Raw genomic sequence first — 8,602 nt, 5'->3', positions numbered from 1 at the left:
AATTTATCTGGTAAAGGACTTATCATTTCATTTCTCAAGAACCAATTGATGCTCAGCCAGGCTGGTAGCAAGAAGTTTTAGCACCCAGCTGAGGTTTGACCAGGATAAAAATTAAGTCTTTAAGTACAGAGGAAAGCACTGGTGAAGAAGCATGGAATGGAATATGGCAGTGTTCTCACCTACCTGTGACATACTACAGTATTAAGCAACAGGTTAATAAATATAAAAAATAATTTTAAAAAGTCCCACCCTGAAATTTTAAATATATATTTTTACATTAATTATTTAAGTAACCCCAAAGAAAACAAAGAAATACACAAGAATAAATTTGACTGAAAATATCTCTAAACTACTGCTATGTTTATCTGTCCTGTATACAGACATCAAAGGCAACTTGGGTTTCATCGTTTCAGAACTTAGAAACACACTCTTTCCTTCCTAGAGAGGACATTCTTCTACGTAGTGGCACTTCAGCCTACACCATGGATGTTGGCCTTCATGAATTCTGGGGTACTGGGTGTCACTACCAAGGTGTTGGCAGTGGGGGGGCTGCAAGAGGGTGGTGCTGCCCAGTGCCAAACACAGTTGGATCCAGCAGGCTGCAATGGGCTGGGCTGAGCCCAGCAGCCAACACAGTGGTGCCTCTGGGAAATGTATTTAAGAAAGGACAAAACAATGGCATGAAGACAGAGGAGGAGGGGAAAATAAATAAATAAATAATGATAATAATAATAATTAATAATAATTATTAATAGAAACATCTGTGTGAACACCAGGGGCAGAGCAGCAGGAGGGAAGGAGGTGCTCCAGGCACTGGAGCAGCAGTTCCCCTGTGGCCTGTGGAGAGGCCTCTGGTGGAGCAGGCTGTCCCCCTGCAGCCCATGGGTCCCACACGGAGCAGATCTCCACGCTGCAGCCCGTGGAGGAGCCCCCGGTGGAGCAGGTGGATGTGGCCTGGAGGAGGCTGCAACCCATGGAGAGCCCCCGCAGGAGCAGGCCCCGGGCCGGAGCTGCAGCCCGTGGAGAGGAGCCCACGCAGGAGCAGGGGGTCTGGGGGGAGCTGCCGCCTGTGGGGGCCCGTGCTGGAGCAGTTTGCTCCTGGGGGATGGACCCCGTGGTATGGAGCCGTGTGGGAGCAGTTCTTGAAGAGCTGCTGCCTGAGGGAAGCCCACACAGGATCAGTTCAGGAAGGACGGCATCCCATGGGAGGCACCCCACGTTGGAGCAGGGGCAGAGAGTGAATGTGAAAGAGCTGCAGAAACGAAGCATTTGGGACTGACTGCAGCCCCCATGCTGCGTTCCCCTACACTGCTCTGGGGGAGGACATAGAAGAGTTGGGACTGAAGGAGTGAAGTTGCATCTGGGATGGGGGTGCAAAGAAAAACATTTAACTTTTTTTTTTTTTTTAACCATTCTTCTTTGTTTTTAATTGGCGATGATACATTATTTTTTCCCAAATTAAGTCTGTTTTGCCCTTGATAGTAATTTCTAATGATCTCCTTTGTCTTTATCTCAATCAACAAGCTTTTCCATCTTATATTTTTCTCCCGTCCTTGTCCTGTTGAGGAGGAGGAGTGAGAGTGGCTGTGTGGGCATCTTGCAGTCAGCCAAGGTCAACCTATGACATCTGGAAATATTCAATATTTTTAAAAGCAATAAGTTATTTTGGCCATACAAAAAAAAATATTAATAACTTAAAATTTTAAAATAAGCTGTTTATCTCTTTGTCTATACAATGTTACTTACATTGTATCTGTCCTCAACTGAAAATTGTTTTAGTTTCTCTTTATAAACCAATGCTTAGCTTTCCATTTTTCTCTTCTATTTTGCCATTTTGCAGGAAAACATGACACATGAAAAAAAACACTTTCTTTACTGATAATATTAAAACTTTTAAAAGCAGGTTACCCCATTCTGAAATGCTGAATTAATTTTGTTTTAAATCTTCGTGTTTTTTAGCAGTTTTGAAATAATACATGCTAAGATCAAGGCCAGAAATTAGGATTTGTTCAAGAGGATGGCCTGTGTAAATGAGATAATCATTTTGTGCTTCCAATGGAAGAAACATAAATTATTTATATTCTATTCATTCCTCTGGTTGTTATATGATCCTTACTACTGCTCTACCTTGTTGGTGATGCATTTTTCCTTTCTTTCTTTCCTTTCCCTTTTTTTTTTTTTTTTTTTAATTTAATCAGTAGTATCACTGAACTCACATTTGTTGGCTATATCTTAAAAGGTATCTCATCAATCATTTCTGATGTCTGGTACTTGGCAGACCTAGTAGCAAGCCCTCAGTGAATGGGATAATAAATGTGATATGAATATTTAGAAAACCAGAGGTAAATATATCTCTGTTTAAATTTCTTTCTTTCACCTGAATGCAAAATAAATAAATAAATAAAAAATCTGTGGATGGTGTTTTATGAATACTATGAACACTGTCTTTATTGCACAAGCCAAAAACCTAAATTAAAATGAGAACTATATCAAAGAGATAAAGTTACTTTCTTCCTGTTGAAAGCCAAGTTCATTTGCTTCAAGTGCAGCAAAATTTATTAAAAAATAAAAATAAAAAAGTCATATGGGCTTTGTCAAGCACCTAAGGACAGATGAAAAATTTTCATGACAGTATTTCTAGTAAAAATACAAAATGTCTTTTATTGGTAGCCTTGGTCCATACATTCACAGCAGACATATTTAAAGACAGATAATTTTACAGATATGTGAAAAAAAATCACTGACAATAACAAATCGTGGCTTTGGCACTAATATTATGCTGAAACCATGATTCTTAAGGTTAAGCTGTCTAAGTCAAAGCAAAAGAAAATACACGACCTATGTACCCCGCCAAAGCAAGCCAGCAGCTCTGGAGTTTTAAATATTTAAAGATGCTCACAAGCAAATTGTACCTCATGAATTATTTGTAAAAATATTTTTTCCTACTTTTAAACATAGAAGAAAGTATTATGCTACTTGTTGTCAAATTATTTACTAATATCATCAACTTATTTTATAATGCATCTATTTTTGCTGGTACTCTTTATCTAAACTTAAACTTTTCTTTTTGTAATTCTCTTTCTTTACCTCATTTCTTTCCAGTGTTAAAAATAATATGGAAATGAGCCAAAAGTACAAGTAAATAAACATTTTTGCTTTTGCTGCATGTTATAGGTATGCTTTCTTTTGGCTTTGAGCACCACTGAAGCCACCTGTTCATTTTTAAAACTTTATATATGATAGCAGTGTCACGTACATACAGAATGGACGTACATACACCAGAATGGACCTGGAAAGATAACCTAGTACCTCTCCTAGGCAAGACCATCCTCAGCTATTGCCTTCTGGACAGACCATTTTCTCAGAGACCTCCAGTGGCACAATAATTTCTGTTATAAACAGAAATAACAGGTATTTCTTGATTACTTGTCAGTAGCCATTTTGGTATTTTGAGATAGTCCTGCTCAATCTTCTCTTGAAATTAACCAATGCCTGCGTCTTTAAATCTTTCACACCAAAGTGGAGAATGACTCGCTAAAACATCCTATAGAAAATGTTGGGAAACTTGCACTGGATCATATTCTCAATTTGAGTCAGTGTCACATTTTGACGATAAAATGGCCTGTAAAAGGCAGAAAACCATACTGAAATGTATAGTCTATGTGCTGTCCACATCACTCATTTGAATGGGTAATAATAAATTTCTTTCCCCTTACCTTCTTTGTTGACTTAATCAACATTTTCATCTGTTAAAGCAAGTATGTGTGCTCAGAACAATTGCCTTGTTTTCAAAATGCCAATGCTAAAAATAAAATAAAATAAAATTAAATTAAATTAAAGCATGATCATATTTAGTTAAGATTAAGGCAATCCTGCTTAAACAAATATGAAGGTAAGAATGACTAACATTCAAATAATTTAACTTTCAGTTCTTTCATGAAGGGTTTTTCCATGCCAATGGAACATAAGCATGTGCTTTGCTGTACAGAGATGGCTTTGGCACGGTAAAGGTTTTTTGATTTTTTTTTTTTTTTGAGGGGGGAGGTATGTATATGTACATATATATTTATGCATATACATGTGTGCATATACACATGTTCATATATATGTCTGTATATGCATATTCATACATATATGAAGTAATTAAAATATATATTAATTACTTCAGTGCTTCAATGTAGTAACTACTTCATTGCAGACATACAGTCATCTTTAACAAACTTTACTTTTGATTCAGTTTTCTCATTATCAACATTCAGTACTGTTGGGCAGCTTTTGCCATGCACTTCACATGGATACTCGAGAGGTTTCAGTAAAGCCCTCCGACATTTTTGTTGTCAGGTATTTCCTTAATACATGATATAGTTGAAGGAGCAACTGAAATACAGCTATCTGTGGCATTTGATCGTACCATACGTTGATTTAAACTATACCATCCTATAGTGCCATTACACATGCCACATTAACCTATCCTACTGATTAGTCATAGAATCATAGAATCATAAATGTTGGAAAAGACCTTCAAGATCATCTGGTCCAACCATCACCCTACTACCAGTGTTACCCACTAAACAATGTCCCTAAGCACCATGTCCAACCTTTCCTTAAACACCCCTAGGGATGGTGACTCCACCTACCTGGGCAACCTGTTCCAATGCCTGACTACTCTTTCTGAGAAGAAATGTCTCCTAATTTCCAACTTGAACTTCCCCGGCACAACTTGAGGCCATTCCCTCTAGTCCTACCACTAATTACCTGCGAGAAGAGGCCGACCCCCAGGTCCCCACAACTTCCTTTCAGGTAGTTGTAGAGAGCAATAAGGTCTCCCTGGAGCCATCTCTTCTCCAGACTAAACAACCCCAGTTCCCTCAGCTGCTCCTCATGGGACTTGTGTTCCAGGTCCTTCACCAGTTCCATAGCCCTTTTCTGGACAAGTTCCAGGGCCTCGATGTCCTCCTGGTGCTGAGGGGCCCAAAACTGATCACAGTACTCGAGGTGCGGCTCCACCAGAGCAGAGTACAGCGGAACAGTCACCTCCCTGGTCCTGCTGGCTACACTATTCCTGATACAAGCCAGGATGCTGTTGGCTTTCTGTTGTGGTTTAACCCGGCTGGCAGCTAAACACCACACAGCCGTTCGCTCACCCTCCCCCCTCCCTCTCTGGGATGGGGGAGAGAAACGGGAAAGTGAAGCCGGTGAGTTGAGATAAAGACAGTTTATTAAGACAGGAATATAATAATATAAGGAATATAAGGAATATAATAATAACAATAATAATAATAATAGTGATAATGATAATAGTATTAACAATAATAATGTGTAAGAAAACAAGTGATGCACAATGCAATTGCTCACCACCCGCTGACCGATGCCCAGCCTATTCCCGAGCAGCCGGCCCCCCCACCCCGGCCAGCCACCCCTATATATTGTTTAGCATGACGTCAGATGGTATGGAATACCCCTTTGGCCAGTTTGGGTCAGCTGTCCTGGGTCTGTCCCCTCCCAGCTCCTGCTGCACCCCCAGCCTGCTCGCTGGCAGGGCAGAGCGAGAAGCCGAAAAGTCCTTGGCCTGGTGTAAACACTGCTCTGCAACAATTAAAACATCAGCATGTTATCAGCGCTCTTCTCATCCTAATCCAAAACATAGCACCCTACCAGCTACTATGAGCTACTTAACTCTGTCCTAACTGGAACCAGGACACTTTCTTGACCACCTGGGCACACTGCTGGCTTGTGTTCAGGCGAGCATCAATCAGCACCCCCAGATCCTTTTCCTCTGCACAGTTTTCGAGCCACCTTTCACACATTCTATTTGCTGTTTATTCCAGCTGCAGAAAACACTGTACACGTGCTGGCATAGATTAGACTGAGCCTACTTTTCACTCTTCCCCTTACTTTTCTGGACACATATAAAGTAGAAGTCAAAATCAGGTTCCTGGTTAGGTCAATGCTCAAACTTCAGCCAGCTTGAGAGGAGCCAGGGTTTCATCCCAAAGGACCACATTCAGAATGCAGTTGCCTTTCACCTTTGAAAACTGACAGGTACAGTTACACGCATTAAACTATACTTCTTATTTAGCTATTTCTTAGCAGGAACACAGACAACAGCCATACTAGTTTTCTCAGGATGATGTTCTGACTGTGGTTACTACACACATGCAAGGTGGCATAGTGTTACACCTAGCTCGAAAACAACAAAAAAAATCCCAGCGCTTAGCTTTATCTCCCACCCCAAACACCCATGTACAACAGAATAAGTATCCATTCCTTAAAGTTTGAATATAAAAGACTAATTCCCACTGCACACTGATATTAGGGGAACTCCATGTTGGGTAAGAGCAACATAGGGAACTCAAAAGCTATGATTTTGGAAACATAAAAAAATACATCTAATAATGTTTATATTTTAACTGGCTGTACATGTATAAAGAAATTAAAACAAATAGCAAAGAAGAAGACATACAAAGGAGGATAGTATGTGTAAAATAATGCCTTACTTGATGCTGATGATTAGGGCTCTGGGAGAGACCTTGAATTCATAGCCTAAAAGGCTGTCCTGGAGCAGCACACCCCCTTTACTCTTTGCACAGAAACAAACAGATCTCAGATTTTGCTTTTAAGACAATCCTAAGCAGACAATCAAGATTTTAAGTATGTTCGAAAGGAGTCAGGAGGGGAAGAAAGAGAGGAGGAAATGTTAATGAAAGGTACATAAATAGACTTGAAAATATTTAATGAAAGATAAATATGGAACTACTCAAAGAAAAAAAAATGGAGGAAGGGAAATAAAAAACCCAGAAGAAAACCACTGTAAGAGAAAAATAACCTTTTGTGAAAAGTAATAGGGTTATAACTCTTTAAATAACTTGGGAGCCCTCTAGAGGTACTTACTGTATTCTGTGCTTCTGTGGCTGTCAAAGTCAGCACCACAACATGAACACAGCCAAGGCTGTGATGCTTGCATATTTTTACCAAGCTCAATCATTTGGGAGCCAGCTGTGCAATTATGCATGTTGTTGAAAGACCGACTGCATTGCAATAAAAGATAAAAATGCTGCTACTAGAAAAAAAACACACTATAGATAAAGGTGCAAATATGTCAGAGAACTTGGAACAGGAGTCAGTCATATTTATATTGCTGAAACTAACTGACAAAAAAAAAAACACACACACACAAAGATGTAATTTCTTGATTTTCTGAACATATATATTTTTAATATAGTGTGCTATTTTTAGACTGGCATGCTTTCTAAAATTCTGATAAACATGTAGGTTTCTGCAGATAGAATTTGACCCAGAGAATAAAACCAGCAGATGAAAATTTCAGATTCATGCTTAATCACTCTGTTACATCTGACCATCTTAGGAAAGCAAAAGAATATATTTCGCAGTTATTAGTTCATTTGACAATTGTCAATTTTATTATCACAATCTTTTGCTGTCATTTTATTTCAGTAAAGACTTAATGCTTGTGAAATACTTCTTTCTAGATCCTATGTTTTATAATGCACTTTTACAGTTATGTTGATCTTTTAGTGTTATCTGAATGTTTAGAAAATGACCCATCAGACATTCAGGTTAACATTAAATACATACAACAGTTAATTTTGCTTAACTGTGGTATTAAATAGAATCCAGACTATAAATTAGTCAGTGCATACTACGTGAAAAGCAATGGTTGAGAAAACAAGTGAAACACTTTGCCAAGGCTTTTGTGAAAAGCTTAGACTTTATCTTTCTCTATCATTCTAAAAATATGAAACCTTGAAGAATCTTACATTGATGACAACATCAACCCTTCTACCACTAAATGTGCCAAGGCGTACCAGAGAAAAAAATGGTGAAGGCGTTGTATTCAACAGCATAGTAGCATTCCTGTGCTCCAGCAACATAATAAGGTCATGTATCATATAAACTCTGTTTTCTCCTGTGAGTTCAGTTAATAACAGAAGGAACTTTCTTTGGGTTTACCTGCCAGATATATGATGCATATTTCAAAGAGTGGAATTTTTCAACCTCATTCTATAATGGTGGCTTCAGAAGAAATTATTATTTATAATTCATCCGTCTTGTGGAGAAGAGTCAGATGAAGTAAAACGTAAATCTCTTTATAACTAAATTAATCCAATCCTTTTTCATTTGTCATCCCAGTGACAAAGCTCTATTGTCAGCTGAATAGATGTACTAAGTGCTTGTCACTTACGTGTGTTAAAACAGCAACCACTAAAAAGAGATAATTTCTTCTGACTAATACACGTCAAAGCAGAAGACTACTTCTGTTTAGTAATTTGCTTGGGTGTTTTGTTTGCTTTATATCAGATATGAACTTTTAGTACCACTGGTAGATGGAAGAAGAATTAGGAATGCGTGATACTTTTTCAAATTCCACAAATCCATAGTTCCTTTTATACCTTCATTCTATCTTCATACCAAAATGCACAGAGTTTATGGTCTCATAATGGCAGAATACTTGCTAAAATATTTCTATTAAAATGCAAATGTTGACCCTCCACCAAGTTTTAAGTTAGAAATTCTTATGCCTCACCCCCCCGCCCCCACCTTCACCCCGCTCTATTTTTTAGTAGATATACTTTGCAACATG

General features: G+C 38.6%; 1 long non-coding RNA gene across 1 annotated transcript; it reads right to left on the bottom strand.

Annotated features, from left to right (window-relative positions):
* Positions 1-447: 447 nt before the first annotated feature.
* LOC310899244 lies at positions 448-6,195 on the bottom strand. Its single transcript, XR_014584103.1, has 3 exons — positions 5,356-6,195; positions 3,717-3,802; positions 448-1,627 (listed from the first exon to the last, which is right to left on the bottom strand). It is a non-coding gene; the product is annotated as an uncharacterized lncRNA (long non-coding RNA).
* Between the last annotated feature and the right edge of the window lie 2,407 nt (positions 6,196-8,602).

This window comes from Anser anser (assembly GCF_964211835.1).
Source record: "Anser anser genome assembly, chromosome: 4".
In the NCBI taxonomy this organism is placed as follows: domain Eukaryota; kingdom Metazoa; phylum Chordata; class Aves; order Anseriformes; family Anatidae; genus Anser; species Anser anser.
The sequence above is the reverse complement of the archived record's forward strand: the minus strand, read 5'-3'. Positions and strand labels throughout refer to the sequence as shown.